Here is an 18,510-nt window from a genome sequence, read left to right as displayed (position 1 = left end):
TTCCGTATAAACCTCGGTAGCGTATATTGTGGTACTTCTGGAAAAAGGAAACATGTTTTTTTAATAAAAAATGAAACTAAAAACCACTTTTTGCTAGAAGGCATCATAACTGTAATTGTAATCCACAGTCAGAACTGATTGTTAATGGTATGCTGCAAATCCTGATCTAACGTGTCATAATTGTATTATGCTGATGTCTCTCACCATTTGACTTCACATATTTTCAGCAGTGAATTATGCCTCATTTTATGTTGTGAAATCTTAAATGGGACTTGTCACTCTCCCAAATACAGAATACAGTCTTAAAACTGACATTGTAAAATCAACAAACTAAGGCAGAAAACTCCAGAATTTTTAACATGCAGTTGACAAAAGATATTAATGCTGCCTCTACTACTTCATTCTCAATTCCATCATCTAACGGGAAACTAAATAAAAGAATGAGTACAGAATAATTTGAAGAGCTCACTCCTAAATCACAGGATCGTTACTATGTGGCACTGTTGAGAGCCTGTGCAAAATGAGCTAGTGCCTTTGCTGAATGTCCCCAAGACGAAGGTTCCAACTGTGTCCAACCCATTTTCACAACCAGACTGACACCAGCTCCACGAAGTGGCCCAGAGGAGAACAGGCACAGGACGTGGATACGCTTGCTGAACCTTGGGAAAACAAGGTCAGCTACAGGCAACTGAAGCGGTGCTTCGGGGTGGGGAGCGCTTGTATTTCATGAAGCCCAAGAGCAGCTCAAGGTTAACAGTGAGCTGGCACCAGCATCCCTCTTAAAAGAAACAGCTGAAGGCGGATGGCTCTCTGGTTCCAAACAAGTCCTCTTTTAAACACAACAGAATAATGTTTTGCAAAGTGCAAATGAAAAATTATACCTTGTGTTTCACAATTTTTTGCCCTGTTCTAAAAAAAATTTACCAATATTTCCAGGTAAGTTTCATTACTCTAAACAACACCAATTTGTTTAGGTTTGTACATAAGCTGCTCCTTATTGGAGCAAAATATTAAAAATGCCTAAGTGCAATTGGCAATATTTTGCACTCATGCTAGAAAAATGCTTATTGAGCCAGAAACTAACAAGAAAGTGAAAACATCCAGAAAGCAAGCAATTTCACTGTATGCAATGTATTCGCTTTACAGCTTAAAAACTGTTTAAAAATGAACACTGCATGGTAGAGTAGTTTGGCAGTAAACATGATTGTGCATTTGTGTCTTGGTATTGAAGAAGGAGTCTTTTTTTATAGTGAATTTTTCATTCAAATGTAAGTGATGATTTACGTTAAATATAGGTAAAGCATAGCTACATTTTCCTGAAGGATTGCAAGGAAGTGAAGAGCAGTACAATAAGTTGAAGCATAAAAGCTTTCTCTGTCATAATATTTATTATAATGGCATATAAAATAGCTGAAATAAATAATAGATGACTAAAAGTAAATTCATATGATAAAGAATCTTTCAGCAGACACCATTACTTCTGACTGCTCCAGTTTCAGAGTTGAAGAGTCTTAATAAATATGCTGTAGCCCCTGTATCTTATGTAAGTACAAGCCATTTTGTAAAGGCCTACTTAAAATGTAACACAGTGGACACTAGATAATTTACTGTATAATTTTACTCTCAAAAAATACCATCTATATATATTTCATATTTAAAAGTCCTCAAATCAAAACTGAATACCATAGCACAACAACAAAAAATATCTGATTTTAAGTAACTGAATATACAATAAATTGGTAAAAAGCAGTTTAATTTGATAAACAAAAATCACGATCACATCATCTGGGAATGCAAATTTGACATCAAAGCCCATGAACAGTCTGTTGAATTATCTAAAAATAAGTACCGTAAACAAATAACCAAAACTCAGCAACGCCCAAATGAACCCGTATTTCCATGCTGAGGACAAAGCAGAGGATGTTTGAGAGGCACGCCTGACACTTTGACACATGGCTTATGACAGTCAGTAGCCAGCACCATGCACTATTTATGGAGGTATGTAATAAGGAAAAAGGCTTTCACTCAGGATTAGGACTGTAAGTATTATTGTCCCTAATGTAGCCAACATTTGCTATTTCATGCAAAACTGTATTTATGTAGTGCCAGCTTCATCTTGTTGTGTGCTGAATGCTAGGAGGCTCCTCATGGAAGTGGTTGGGACAGATGAATCATACTGCTTTAAGAGTAATCCAACATACGTGCTAGATGCTTTAATAATATGTTCTTTCACTACATTTGATATACCTTAATAAAGTTCATTAGAAGACATCATGGTGGAATATTTTTACATTCGTTTTCCTAGTTCTTCTCCTCTCTCTAGTATTTCATTTTTTTACTAACTTTATGCAAGAGAAGAAGGTAAACAACAAACACTGATTTCCTAAATATTAACTATTTCATTAACCCATTTTTGTGACGTTCAGGAAAACAGCTGGGACTGATTGTGATTTTTCATGAAAATCAGACATGAGAAGGATTAATTTTCTTTCACTAGAAAGAAAATTTATTTAGTAATACTTGGTCTCACTATTTGCCAACATACTTGTTTTACCTGTATTTCAGCTGTTAGTTACTGGTGTAAATGTTTCCACTATTCGCCTTGCTCGATCCTGATGGGGTGTGCAAGCTCTCCCCAAACCTGATTTTGTAAAGCCTGATTCTTCATAGTTAACTAGATCTTCATGGTTCTTCACAAAGACGGAATCCCTGCAGGGCCTGTCACCCAAGTCAAGTGAATAGCTCATCTATAAAAACCTAATGGATCGATATGAGTCTGCAAATTGCTAGGATTACTGATCATCCCTGGACCGACATTTTATCATGAATTATTATTATTGTTACAATTATTATTAGGTTTATTTATTTATTTTCCTTGTCTCTATCCCTTCTCCAGAATATTTATTGATATTTGGCAAGAGAGCAGTGTTTATCTTTTTGGCATCATCTACAACCAAAAGCAGTAAGAGGCCCAAGCTGTAATAGGACTGTACTGCAAATTAATGTCTTAAAAGTTGCAACAGCAGTTGCCTGCACATGATAGTCTAGAAAAAACATCTGAACTGCAGCTTTACTTGTTGAGCTCAACTGAGTTTAAAAAGCAACAGACAACTCTGGATCCTTCAGCTAGAGATTACACATAAAGGCAACAAATGAGCCACTGAAATTCTGAAGATGAGACGTGAAAGAGGGATAAAGACAACCTGACATGAAGGAGTTCTGTTTCTAAGGATGCCATACACCAATCCAGCATATGGTCTTCATGTTTAAACAAAATACTATTCGCACCAATATTTTTCCTTCTTCCAAATACTGGATTTACCTATAATTCAGAATCTATGTCACAAATATAGGAATATAACTCTAGGTATAGGTTGTATACTTAAATTGGACATGAAAGGGCTTTCTTGCTCATGCAACAGTCATTTTAAATTCCCCAATGATTTTAAAACTCTCTCTTTCTATTAGTAAATGTCTACACATAAAAGGAAATGCAAAATAGAGTTATCATTTCTTTGTGATTGCTTCATTTTTCAGATTTTAATATCTTTTCCTTATAAATCTTCTGTAACAAACACCACTACAACAAGCAATAATATTATTTCACAATCTTTACGTTAGTTTACTAATGTTAGATCAGTATCTCTGGAAATTTGGCTTTTTATCTCTTTTGAAGAGAATTATAAAAGAAAAAAGCAAAAACATCTGCATTTCTTTCTGAAATTAATATCTTCAGAAAAGATACATGCCATAGCAATCCTAAATCATGCTTAAAAAGAGCAAGAGAAGTCAGTCTCCTAAGGACATTTTACAAATTATTTATTCCTTAAGCAGAGAGAAGAAAATCACACACATAAAAATCACTAAGCTATAATTTCAGAATACTTCAATTTGTAGGCTCCAAACGTCCCTAATTTTTCCTGGATGCACAAGGTTCTATTGCAGGCAGTACACATCTGCTTCAATAACAAGAAATTACATGCATTTTTTTTAAAAAAAAATCTAACACAGGTTTTGACAATAGGAATTTGTGTAGCTCTTAATGTACATGAACTGTATTTACTTGGGAGCCTACTTTTAGCTGGATTTTTTTTTTCTTTGCCTGGATATAGATCACTTCTTGCCCTCTCCAAACACCCATTCCTGTAAAGCTCATTTGAATTTATCGTGGGGAATCTCAAATAATCTTGGCAATATATTACATGTATATGGTTTACTATTCTAATAAACACATCTTCTTGCTTACAAAATAGTCGCAGGAGCCTGGGAACATGTAACAGAATCTCAGCTGCGGAGAGGCTCCTATTCAAATGCTTTCCATTCTTTTCATTCTGCAAGGTCCGAAGTGGTAGCAGAACACACTCTCAAAAACAGCAACAAGGCTAACAGCACTGGGATGATTTAGAAGCTACAGACTTTGTTTCCTTTAAAAAACTTCCTCAGTTTCAAGTTTTTAAAGATTAAATAAACCCGGTTTATGGGTTGCTGAGAACTATGCAATATAGCAGGAAAATAGATTAATGCATCTGTCGAGGAAAAAAACTGTATTTCCAAACAGACTAAACCAGTAACATCCTTATTGCAATGCAATATTATTGTTGTTAATTGCCCATTAAATTAAAGATGTGTCATCATGTATGTGGAGCTATGCATACACTGATGTCTAAAACCTACAGCAGGATTTCACATGCAGTTTTTGCACATAGAGGGAAAGTTAGCATCCCCACTACAGATGACAAACAAGATGAGAAAAGCATGATGGTCAAAAGGGCAACAATGTTTAAGTAAATACAAAATGAACACTTTTTCCCTGTTCTCTCATGATCCATAATCATAAGCTATGTTGTTGCCTGAAAGTGCAGACATGCACTGTGCAGTGCATTAATCCTTCAAATACTAACAGATGCTGGCAGGGATTTAGGCTGGAATGTATTTACAAAGTGACAAATTATGTTCCGTATTATACAGAGAGAGAAAGAGCACCCACAAATAGGCTGATAAATGTCAGCTGCAGTCACGACAAACGGTTTATTTTTATTATACTGTAACCACAAATGTTTTTTGCAGGGAGGCCCAAAGATTTATTTGTTGCAGGAAAAAACAAGATTATATATGACATAAAGTAATAACTGTGAGATCACTGATGTTCTGGGCAGCTTGCCCTCCTGGAAGCTATGTTCAGATTGAAAAATGTTGCTTAAAAAATGATATGTTATATGACACAAAATAAATAGTTCATAAATCTGTATTGAAACAACAATAACTAGTAATTAAAGACAGTCTTAGGACATGGCTTATACAAGTTTAAAGGAAAGCATGCTATTTCCTTCAGCGTAATGCTGAAGTAACAATATCAAAATAAATCTGATGAAAATGTTTTAGATTAAAACCAAAGTGCTATAATTGCTAGGTGGAAGCAACATATATTTTAAATGTGGTCACAACAGGATATGCACATTTAGCATAGCACAATTAATTGGCAGAATAGTGACGTCTGCAGGTTTAAAAACGCATTGCAGCTCTTTTGAAGTATGTCAGAGCTTGCCACTGGATTTAAGGTTACAGTTCTTTCCCCTCTCTCTTAATACTAGGAAAATACAAAGATCAATATGGTTAAAAGTCATCCCTTTTTTAATCATTAATAATTTCAGGATGCTTCAATATAGGTAGAAACAAATATATGGGGCAGAGAAATGAAAGACCTGAATAATTAGCTATTTAAGGCATTTTAATTGGCAGTTCATGGTTATAATCTCCTAGCTTTAAACGATGTAACACTGATATCTTACGGAACAGTATTCTCAAAAAAATCACAAACATATATACAAATTCTTTTGTTTCCACAAGTCTTCATGTTCCCTAGCTGACATACATTGAAAATAGTCACATTGTTATGCATGTCATTTTAGAAAGTGAAATAAAACAACTGAATCATTTTAGTAAACATTTCTTATACAAATAAGGATTGGCAGGATCAGGTTCTTAAGATACACTCAATATACACAATATAGACTTCATGTGCAAGAAAATATCAGGTGTGGAACAGTAGCAGAATATGGAAACCTGCCATTATTGCCACTAATTCCAGGGCTGTCTAAAAATCCGAGATCAAAGTCTAAACCATGTATATTACAGATGCATAAAGCTGCAGACATAGACCAGAGGGGTCATAAGGCTTCATCCCTTTGTTCTAATAATTACGAAAGTTTAAGATGGCTTTAGTGTAAATGTGAATGAAGTCCAAAACCAAGGATCTTATTTTTAAGCACTGTTAACATGATAAGCTGTGAAATGTTTATTTACAAAATATACATTAATTTTCAGATAAAATTTTGATCTCTATATAAGTATTCTAGAAAATAATTATCTCATGTGGCATCATAGTGGGAGAGTCGACAGTGACCTATCACTATAGTTACCAGAACATTTATTTCCTAAAAACAACTTGCCAATGAACATCTTGACAAGGATGGAGAATATGCCTTAAAAATTACATTCTTACAAGTATTTGTACATAAGAAAACAAGGAAGTGCTGCCATTACAGCAAGTAAAACAGCAAGAAAAGCATAATAACAACCTACTTTAAATATTTGCCTGAAGAAAAAGTGTGCAAGAGTGATATAAAAGCTTTATAGATAAGAGGGAGAGGGAGGCAAGGAAGAAAAAAACCCAACTACCACTGTCTTTCCCCTTCGTAAAAGAAGCAAAACCAAACACAAAGAACTGAACATGCTAAGGTTGTGAGTGACTCTGTACCATACAGAAAGACTTTTTAGATGCCTTCTCCAGTTCTGCAACCACAAGTGTTAATGCCACGTTTTAATGTAGTTATTTAATTATGAAATCGTTTTCAATTTAACAGATATTGTTACTCAGCTAAATAACTGGCACATATTCTACCTTAAAATTTTGCTTTTTAAGCAAGTAGCCTAGGCTTTTCCCACATTTTAAGGTAAATACTGACTGTACCTACCTGAACACCTGAAAAAAATAGCAGCTACTGTATATCTTACCCATATGCCACATGCAAAAATGTAAAACATATGAAAAAAAAATTCAAAAAGAAAATTTGCAAGCAGATGTTTATAAACAGAAGGTAACGGATAAAAACCCAAACACAATGCTGCATTATGTTACATGATTCACTGATGAACCCATTGGAACTACAGCAAAAAGCCCTTCTGGAAAACTTCCAGAAATTAAAAGGTGCAAACAAGCTGCCTAATACCCTTGCGTAGACTGAATTCTTATGAAGAAAATAAAGTTTATTGTCTGGAAACAGAGAAAGCATGAGGAAAGCACTAAAGCAATGGAGGTGAACAATTAGACAGATGTTCACTTAAGGAAATAAAGAGAACAGAAGAAGCCATCACTGAGGAATTTTACGAGAATACTGACAACTCTGCACCTCATCAAGGGCACTGGTAAAGTTAAAGCCACTGAAGCCATTTCTACTCAACTCCAGTATAACTGCTGACCTTGCAAAAGTCTGCATTTAGCAAATGTGGCTTAGGAAAATAGCATTACACTTTTCATTTTACTATTTTTTCCCAAACTCCATCTATATACTGTACTGTGTATTTGAAGAAAATTAACTTTGTTTCCTTGTGTATAATATTACATATACTCTTCCTTCCCCCTCCCTCCCCCCAACTATGCTCAGGTATCGGGAAAAACTGCATCTAAAAAGCTTTTGTCATTTAAGTAATATTAAATACTGTCAATTGCATCTGATCTTCATTCAGTGTATATGTGAATAGCTGGAATGGCTTTCACTTAATCTGATTACATATGTTTCTAAAGCAGTCAGGAGTTTGCATAAGACACAATATGGAAATCTGGACATGTTTTAGAACATACAACTTTTGGCATTTAACTACTGAAAGAATAATGGAGAAAAAGCATATTTTGTTGATAAACTGTCTTGCAGAGCAAAACCATATGGACATAACATGCAGGCAAAAGGAGAAGGAATTAAGAATAAGAGGTAAGATTTCTTGGCAAGGACAAAGTCTTACTTTTCTCTGCTCATGCAGGCTGAGGTACAAATGTAATCTGTTCCACAAACATATTTCTATCGTTTAAAATATCATTTAAAAATTCTGTTTGCTTTATGATAATACTTCCCTTGCAGATTTCAGTAAAATGTATCCTCCAAATCCCAACTGCATTACAGATTTCTCCTTTTATCTACTCATGTATTTCCAAAAATTATCGTCGGAGTAACCAGAACCTGTAGCTCAGTATCACTAAACACCAGCAGTGGGCTACTTCCCACAACAATCATCAACTGTTTCTAAGCTGTAAATATAAATGTGAAAGACATCGCCTTGGTCACATAGCACAGGGTACACAAATACCAGAAGTGAACTCTCCAGCACTGGAAAACTGGGCACATCAAACGTGTTCTGTAATATTGTTAGCATAAACAATTTGAGTATCAGGTTGTAGAGAGTACTAAATAAAAGCCATGTCCTTATCCAGATATTAGTTGCACACAAAGAAAAACCATAACAAACTACAAACCAGATTTTTATAAAATACCCCTAGTCGTTAACAGCACCACACTGCCTTTTTTGAGCCTCAGCCACCAGTTCCACTTACAAAAAGGGACAGCTCATTCATTGCAAATGATTTTGCAGTGTTTGCAATACAACCAGCAGCTCACCCAGGTCTGCAGGGGCCAGCCTGCATATTTCCCACACACTAATGTTTGAAAGTTCTCAGTAACTAAGGAGAAATACACGAGAAAATTTCATCATTCACATTTTAAATAATATAAAAGATGTGGAATGTGATTGATTTCACACTAGACAGAATTGAAATTACAGTTACGGGATAGGTTTTTTCATGTACTATAAGGTCAAGTAATATTAAATAATTAATGAATTACGAAACAAATTTTCTATAAGGCAACACATAAATTCTATTCAATAAGATCTAAAAGTGTAGTTACACCAAAAAAGCCATATAATATATCACAAAATGAAGAAAATGCATGATACTGAGGAATAAAGGGGGAAGTTGCCATTATATTGGAATAACTGTTAATCTTATGGAATATATATAACATCTTTCCATATATACACATCATTTTCATATGTTTTACATCTCAAAAATCTACACACTAAAAAAATAAAATAAAAGATTTACAATTGTTTTGCAGTTGCATTTTGTAGTAAGATCTGATTCTTCATCTCTCCAGCAGTTAGAGAGGTTCTCCTCAAAGAATAGAGTGATCAAATGGATGATGGCTTCAAGAAAAACCACGGCACGGGGTTTATTCTCTGATGTTACCATTGATTTGGTTTTGTCTAAAATCTACATATTGCTAATCCATATTCCCTCTTTACCAGTACAAATTTCACATTCTTTGATGCTCAGGCTCTCAGAATTTGGTAGAGTATACAATACAATACTGTAATGATCTTGGTTAGACCTCTGTTGGTCATTGATATACAATTAATAACATAATTTCCAGTAGAGAAATCAAAGCAGAAACTCAAAACACTCCAAAACATTTTTTTTTTGTCTGGATACTATGCAATTAGTTGAAGTTGGAGATTTCTGAATTAGTAGGTAGGAAACTTGCTCCTTTATCTGCATAATATTTTGTTCTCACTATACCAATGTTTCAAATTGCAAGACCATGACATGATGGATTATCTTCTCTATAATAAAAAAAAATAAATCTTTGCTTATCAAGGGAAGTATTCTGAATTTCAGATTCAACTATGACAAAATATTACATACAGATAAGGACAAAGGGGAGGGGGAAAAATAAACAATTTTTGAGAAATCTATTTCTCACTTATGGTGCTACTTGAAGTCATTTAGTCTCTTGAAATAGTACTTGAAATAGTACTTGAAATAGTACCAAGGGGAGTAAAGAGTAAATTTGGCAAAATTTCTGGCAAATTTCTGTATCAAATGCAGACAATTTGTCATATCTATTTCATAAAGAGTCCTGACTAAAAGCCCTGAAATAAATATAAATCAGATGTTGGGTCTTCAACAGCAACTGCCTCACCCTACAATGTACGTGCTTTGAGTCACACTAACTGCAGTAACGTAGCCGGAGACAGTACATACAGTTGAAATAGGGAATAAATTCTGAGACAGTTTACAAACACCATAATTTGCATAGCTATAAATTTAAGCCAATAACCCGCAGTAGTATATATAAGCAGTTTTAGCCCAGTCCTACCAAAATATATTAAGTTTTATTTTTTTTTCTGCCAAGAAGATAAGGCAGAGGAGGTTCATATTTCTAAGACTTTGATTAAGTAAGCGATTTTAGGAGGACAGAGACAAGTTGAAGAAAAATGAAAAGGCTCCAAAAGTACTGAGTTTTGTTTAAAAAAAAAATAAAATCAACAGCATCCCTATAATTAACTAAATCCATGGATTATTTAATAAGTGGAATTATCCAGCAATGAAAAATGCCATCAGTGAAGTAGATGAGGCAATAAGCATATATAAGCCAACCATTTAGATGCCTTTTAGCACTTGTAAGCATTTGGTTTCAATTTAGTTTTTTCAAATGTCTCATGCTACAGTGCTGGACCTCTCTGGAAAAAAAAATAAAAAAAAACCAATTTAAACAGACAAGACAAAAACCTGAGCTGTTCCTCAGAAGTCTGTAATAAGCTGTGCAATAATGTTCTAAAAGTTTTAAGTTTTAACTCTGTTTTTTCCTGAAGAGTAAGATGACTCTTAATCCAAAAATAAAGTTCCATGATGTAACTGCCAGCACTGCAAAAGCACATGGTACCATTAGAGATTTAGCTCCCAATTTCCCAAGCTTGATTCAGTACTTTAGCAAATTTAAGCAAGTACCTATTGGCATTTTTAAAGGTAAACACCTTGGCATACTTGACCCCTGTAAACTTTTCAAAAGTTTACCAGTGTACTCAGTCCTCATTAAAACTAACAGCAACCAAAGTACACTGAAAATGTCATCTTTCCTTTAAAAATAGGGTTTTGCATTTAAGAAGTTAAATGATTCGCTTTAAGCAAGTAGATACATTTGAGATCTAAATATTGTATCAAGAGCAGCAGAAGGACGACAGCCAAAGTAAAGGCCTGAATTGAACGCCTTTCAGCAGATCATTTTTCCATTCCAGTTTGCTGATGTTTGTTTCCAAGGTACATGATGTCGCTTTGAAGGTGCCACAAGCTGCAAGTCCCCGTGTTGACCAGACCACGTGAAACCACTTTAACTTAGGCTCCAAAGCTGGAAATATTAATTCATCATCCTGTCAAAATAATGACATTCATTCATAAATAGCATCCAATCTCCGCCACACCTGGCTGAGTCTTCTGCACAGCCCAGTGAAAAACACTAATTACACACTTTCTCCGCTGTCCTCTGGACAGTGTACCTCACTGCATTTGAAAAGAGTAATGATATAGAACTAAAACTGGGCAAACACTTTTAAACTTGACAGGCCAGAGAACCCAGGCACGTTAGGTGCCATGCTCAGCCCATCAGATGCCAAGCGTACTGCTTTGAGCACTTTCTATTAAGACACTTCCACACAGCCTTTTCACTATCTTGCCCTTGCAAAATTAATTTAAATGTATCAGGCTGATGCTGATCTCAGGCAGAGCGTTTATTTTGTATCCATGGTCCTCATCAAAGGTACAGTGTCAAACTACAATTGGTGGTGCCTCTACTCACTCACCTGCGCAGATGAAAAGAAAGACACAAGAATATGATTTCCTTTCAAATTCCTGTGTGGTAACTAACCTACTTCTAGGGTAAGTTACTTCTAATCTAAGTTGTACTCTTACACTTCTTGAACAAAGCAAAAAGCAAAGCCTAGAACATTCCAAATGAATGGCATAATATTTTCTGTCTCCAGCTGAGTGACCACTTAGCCATTTTAGGCAAAGGCATAGAGGAGGTTCCTTCAGATACCATTACTTTCTGTTCTGAACATTCAGTTCTAAAACTGAGGATGCACTGAAAAAAAAATATGGGTACAACGAAGCATGTAAGTTACCACGGGAATTTCTTTTCAAAAGTTTACGTGATTCAGAATGTCAGGTTCTTCCAGAGGTTAAGGAATGATTTTGAGGGTACACATTCTGAAATACAGTGTGCAGTAATGCAAAATTTAGGTCCCAGTATTTTAAACTGAACTAATCCTAAGCGCTGAGGCCAGCTTCCTTCTGCAACATTTCCCCATGAGCCTGTGAATTCTCTCGAATTCACGCAGAGCGTGAAACCTTCTCGCTCTGTGTGCCAGCCTGCCACACGCTCTGTGGGCTGCACAAACTGCCACCTCTTTCTAGACTGACAGCCAGTCTGACCTATCAAGTCCAAGTTTTAGACGATACTCAAATACTCTTTCTCCCTTTCTACTGAATTTTACCTGCTTACCAACCTTTAAAAGACCTGTGCCCATCTGTTACCACCTTTGCTGTGTCCTGGTAACACTGGGCAGCTGCAATCAGGCAACAAAAAGGCTTTGCTCTGAAATGACCCATCTGCAGCCAAACCGTTCATTAAGCACGGGTTCCTGAATGTTCAAGCATTAAAAACAGACTTAAAAGATAATTTCTCAAGGTTACATGGCAGATCAGAGTCGGAATCTAACCAGAGTCATCCAGATCTCACAATAGATGTTAAAATTTACACGGCAGCAGCTTTCATGAATGTGCCTCTTAATATGGTACAGAAGAAAAGAAAATTTATAACTGACCTTTAAAAAATACTCTTGTTATGCTTTTTAACCACTGTGGTGATAAGGAAGAGATGTTTTTCTGAATGAGTATACTGTACCTTTAATGGTTCATTTGTAGTTCAGAATAAAATCTGAACTATTTGTTGTTCATTGTTGTTACATTCTGTTCCAAGGTTCATAATTTGAAAATTGACTTTGGGGACTTTTTGCTTGGTCTATTAAAATGATTCATGTTGCATTCAACATAAATTGTGCATACACAGAGGAGGTTTAGCACACGTATTCACAGTATAATAACTAAAGTGAATTTTGTACAAGCTGCAGTTTGTGGCAAGGATGCAGTATCATTTGTCTTAATTTTTCTTCAGTATTACATTAGGCCAGTGCATTTACATTTTCAGGTAGGGCTAAACGCTTTAAAACTTTCTTTTTACAGCCTGAGTAAAAAGAGAATCGAATCTACATGTTTATATGATGTAACAAAGTAATGCCTTTTTACTGTCTAAAGTATACATGGATTTACTTTCCATTTACCTTCCTGCACAAAGGCAAATGCAAAGTGCATGAAATATTCACCGCCTATGAATCACAGTGTTCCTATTAAAAAGATGATAATGTTCCGTTTTACCTTTCAAACCATGATACAGTAACAGTCACAGTGTCTAAGTGGTTTTGTCACTCAAAACTACCGAAGTAATATTCAGTAAGGTATGAAAGTGTTCAGTGTTTTATAAAATCTTGAGACAACTAACCAAATAATTAAAAGCTGAGATATGATTTCAGACATTAGGTTTGGAAATATTTATTTTGCAAAATCTGAGTAGGTGGATTTGCCAGGACAGTGTGAAAAACACTAAATAAATGGAGAAGGAGGAAATCAAGATTGTCATCTAATTATCACTCTGTCTTCACTCAGAAAAAGCTCGTCTCTTGTACATGTTTGTTTAAAAATCTGGTTTAATATTTCTACCATGGAAATTTTTGAGCTGATATTTCACCTTTCAGCTGCACTGAGTATGATTTTTCACTATGGTTATTTTCTGGTCTTCAGTTGCACAGTGCCGTCTTCTGCTTACACAGGTATTTAGTATACAAGTGCCAACATATCTAGGGACAAAATGTATGAGCAGAGTCTGGACAAATAGATTTTGTGTATAAAAATTCCTGCATCTTATAAGAACAGAATGACCTGCATATTCAGGAACTGTTCAATCCTTAGAAGTTAATGTTAGTTCATATCAACAACAACAAAAAAGAAGACCTTAAAAGCAAACAACTTTATTTATATAGAGTCCAATAATCCAGACAGGATTTTTCATAAATTCAGATAAGAAACCATTATCCACTTAATATTGCATTATGAAGGAGCCAAGCTCATGTAGGAAGTTTAGCCAACACATTATTTTGTTTTTTAGGATATGGAGAAAATAAATATTTCATTCTTTCTTTGTTTTTGATGGTTAAGGTAGTACAGAAATATTTCTGAGATGTAATATAGACTTCTCTAAACTTTAATATAATTGGAGAAGTACTTAAAATTTCAGCATACTTAGACTGAACCTATTCTGACCATCAAGGCAGACCAAGCTGAACCCCACCTTCAGTAGAAGAATCAACCTTTATGCCTTGATAGCAAAAGTTTGTCACTATTCTGTACAGGCCCAACAAAGATAGTAATATCAACGCTCACCTCTGAAGTGTTTTCAATTTAACTTTAGTTGCTCTACAAGACCTGTCATTTAAACATTTTATCCTCTAAGGGGAGATCAGTTAATTAGCCTGCTTCTGCCACCCTGGCAGCAAACACGCCTGATGTTCATCATAGAAAAGGTAGTAACTCCCATCCAGACCACATCACAAGAAGGGCCAAACTGTCATCCGCTGAGTGCCACTTTTGCTTTTTTCTAAGTAAACAATCCCCCTAAAACTACCAAATTTTATAATTCTCCTATCACTATCACATTGAAAAATCCAAACAAGTATGAGATTAATTAAATGTGCCCTGATCGCCTCTCCTAACCAAGAGTGAGGATAAGCAGCTCCTACTGCAAGTTGGATAAGAACCACTTTAATATTAGGTTTTATTTTCCCCACATACTCATATTTTACCTCTGGGTTTATGATTCCTTCAGTACACCACAAGAACAATGCTAGCACCTTTTTAGGTCTGGAACTGTGGTGTTTGGGGTTTTTTTTGCAATAGGCCAGTGTGTTTAAGCATGCAAGGTTTGAGAAAAGGCAGTCTTAGAGTGGAATGAAAGTGGAAGAGCTCACATGCTATCAGATAGTTTATAGCTACTTGGTATGTCTGACCCTCATAGGCAGGGCTTAAGAGATAACGCTAACAGATCAGATTCCATACAGAATTCTAAGACCATGTATCTGCAGAGACCAACTCAGGCCAAAATTAAAAATAAAAAAGCAAAACAAAGGAAAATACAAAATCAAATCAAATAAAAAATATAAAATATAATCCTCTTGCTTTGCATCTGTTCCACTTTCATCAAGCAGAATTACTATTTTAACTATATGCAGTGAAACTAATATCCTGAAAGACTAACTCAAGAACGATTAGGATAACAACAGATTTTATAAAGACACAGAAATGAGAAGCACAAAGAAATGTATATTCTTGAATTAAATATGGCACAGAAAATAGGAGTCAAAACACATCTTTCCCTGGTTTTTATATACAATAATATTTGAACTATAGGACTTCTAATTTATTTTTACTATCTTTGCTTTCATAAGGAGCATCAGTTTCCCATCATATTTTGATTTTATATAAATGTTTATTAATATCTTCGAAATATATAAAGACCTTTATTGACTAATTAAAATTCAAGAAGTTCAAGTTAAAAGTGCAGTGCAGAAACTGAAGAACAGAAATCCATGTAGAAATACTTAATTCCAAAATACATTCAGAATCAGAGAGATGCAGGTACTGTATGTGTTAAATCATATGGGGTAAAAAAACCAAACAAACAAAATAAAAAACCGAATCTATATTTTAATCTTTTTGGGCGGAAACAAATTATCTTATTTACTACATGAATGGTTTCCTCAATTTGACGCCAATCTTTGGAGGCAACTTCAACCTGTCTGAATTAAACAGTCTGCAGAAGAAAAGACTAGATTATTTATATTATAGAATACTGTTACAAAATAAAATTGAAAGATTACTTTACCATACATTGAAAATAAGAACATGCACATCACTACAGCTTACAAAAATCTAATTTTACTTCTTCTGTTCTGAGAGAAGTTTGATAAGTAAGAGACATGATTATAGATACACATATATTTATATGTGCATGTATGTATAAATTCGCCCCAAATGAACAGCACCTAAAAAAAGAAGAAATTCACAAAATTGTTTTGTGTCTATGTACTGTGATTATAAATGTAGCAATCAAAAGATCCTTTGGTATTTAACCTTTTTATCTGCAGGAACTGCACTGTATATATAAAATATAGATGAACTTTATATTTCATTCTGTACCTCATACATAAGTCTTGGCTTATACTTTCTAGAGAAGTCACATACAAGCAGACTGGAAAACAATCAGAATCATAAACTGAAAATAATTCACTGCAAATGTGACAGTTTAAAGTCAAACTTGCATTGTTCACTCATAGCATTTTACAGTTCACAAGTTTTACTAAGTCAAAGTCCTAATTATACAAATACCCACAATAGGCAGTAATAATTCTTCATAGATCTGTATCTCATGTATCCTATCGTTTACTTTAGTATACATGACCTCCTGCACTGAATGCTTACACGAGCAGCTCTCATGTACCAAAAAAAAATTGACAGAATAGACAAAACTATCGGCATTTCATAGAAACTCAGTCTGCTTTACAATTTGGTATAAACTCCCTTTCAAAAGGCTTAGCAGCCCCAGAGAGCTTCTGAAAGAGAAATATGTTCCTGCTGTGACAGAAAGCAGGAGGACAAACTCCCTGTGGAGTTTGTGCCAGCCAAGCCTCCTGGCTGGTCTGGTGTCCACCTGAGAAATCCTCTGCTCCTCCCACCTTCTGCCAGCCACTGCCTGGCGGCAACATCTCCCAGGTGACTTCATGAACTGCAACTTAAATTTGTTCCATGATTTGCCCAAGAATTTTCTCAATTCACTTCCTATTTTGACAGCAGCAACTACTAAACTACTGAAACTATAACTCACTTGCAGAAGAAAGAAGAAAACTGTACAAAAACAAGCAAGAAAGGAAAAAAGGACAAAGGGTGGTTTTCTTCTGGTTTCTGTGTATGAATTGGGTTTTTCTGGGGGGAGCCTTCAAGAATTGTTTTACCCTTTATTAACCACAAGCCCTCACAGTTTGACAACTGCTCACGTACAACGATATGTGCCATCCATAGATAGAAGGCCCTAGTGCTTACGTGCAAGTATCCTGAGCATAAACTAAGATAATCCAGACATAGCTAAGTCTTGGATATCATGCAACTGTTGCTGACACATGTGCTAGCAGGAGAATGTCGTATTAAATTAACATCTAGTAGCATGTTACTTTACCTAGAATAACTGAAGGTATATCAAAATTGAAACCGTAGTAATATGCTGAACTAACAGCAGAGTAAAATCGATCAGTGCACAAACAATAAACCTGAGGAAAATGCTGAGAAAAAGCTACTGCCATTTCAGTTCTGTAGGAAAATTATTCAGAATATTTAAAAAGAGGTGAATTACTACTAAGAATGAATTAAACATGGACATAACACGTCCATGCAAACATGGATGAAATAGCTCATTACTCCTTGAAGCAAAATTTTCTACATAAATGGTAAGAAAGAGAAAAGGCCAAGAAAGAATGCTTGAGGTATGCATTAAATGCTGCATGTGGCACATACATGAAGATGTCGTGGGACTTTTCAATGAGATATTCTGGGAAAAGCATCTTCACTGCAACTCCATATTCCTGGGTCATTCTTTCCCTCCCTCTCCTTTGACTTAGGTACAATGCATCTCAAAAAGATGTAAGCTGCATCGCATCCAAGTACTATGTCCAGCCATTTACTTCTTCAAAACAACACACATGGAAGTGTCGAGAATTGTTTCTTCCGAAAAAAATTCCTTTTCAGAACTATCCCTGAATGCTTGTACTAAAGATCAAATTTGATCCATTCAAAAACCTTCAGTTCCAAGTGGATGAACATTCTCAGATACACAAAAGGCTAATCTAAGCAGTCACTTCGACTAGAGTCCCATGGAAAACACTGGGTGACAAAAGCCCCTTACAGCAATCTGCAAGAAGGAGAAATGAATTAATCAAACTGCCAAACCAAGAAGGCTGGGTTTGACCTCCTTCTGATCTCATTACTTCTCTATTACCCTTTTGAAAAACATCCTCTTACAAAGATCACTAATTGAAGATTATGTGGAAGGGAATCGCACCTCTCCATCACCGTGGTAACTTTGACTCATTTGTCATTCTAATAATTCACTTCTTTTCTTTTCTGAACAGACAGAGACACTAATAGACTATCATCAGTTAAAAAGGCAATTTTTCCATTTAATTGCACTCATTAAATACTCCACTAGAACAATTGGAAAAGCAATACTCTCAATATTTAATCATACAATAGCAATAATGAAACATTACTTCAAAACAAATGTGGCAACATGTAGGATGACATAAACTGCATTTTCTACCTTCTGAAGCATCAACATATTTTCTGGTATGGATATTTGAACCTTTTTCCCTTACTTTCTTTCGATAATTAGGTATATGAAAGGAGTGGGCTAACAGTACCGACTACAGCTACGCACAAGAGAGAAACCAATGGGCAAACTCCTT

This window comes from Apaloderma vittatum, unplaced genomic scaffold, assembly GCF_000703405.1.
Source record: "Apaloderma vittatum isolate BGI_N311 unplaced genomic scaffold, ASM70340v1 scaffold9328, whole genome shotgun sequence".
Classification (NCBI taxonomy): Eukaryota; Metazoa; Chordata; class Aves; order Trogoniformes; family Trogonidae; genus Apaloderma; species Apaloderma vittatum.
The sequence above is the reverse complement of the archived record's forward strand: the minus strand, read 5'-3'. Positions refer to the sequence as shown.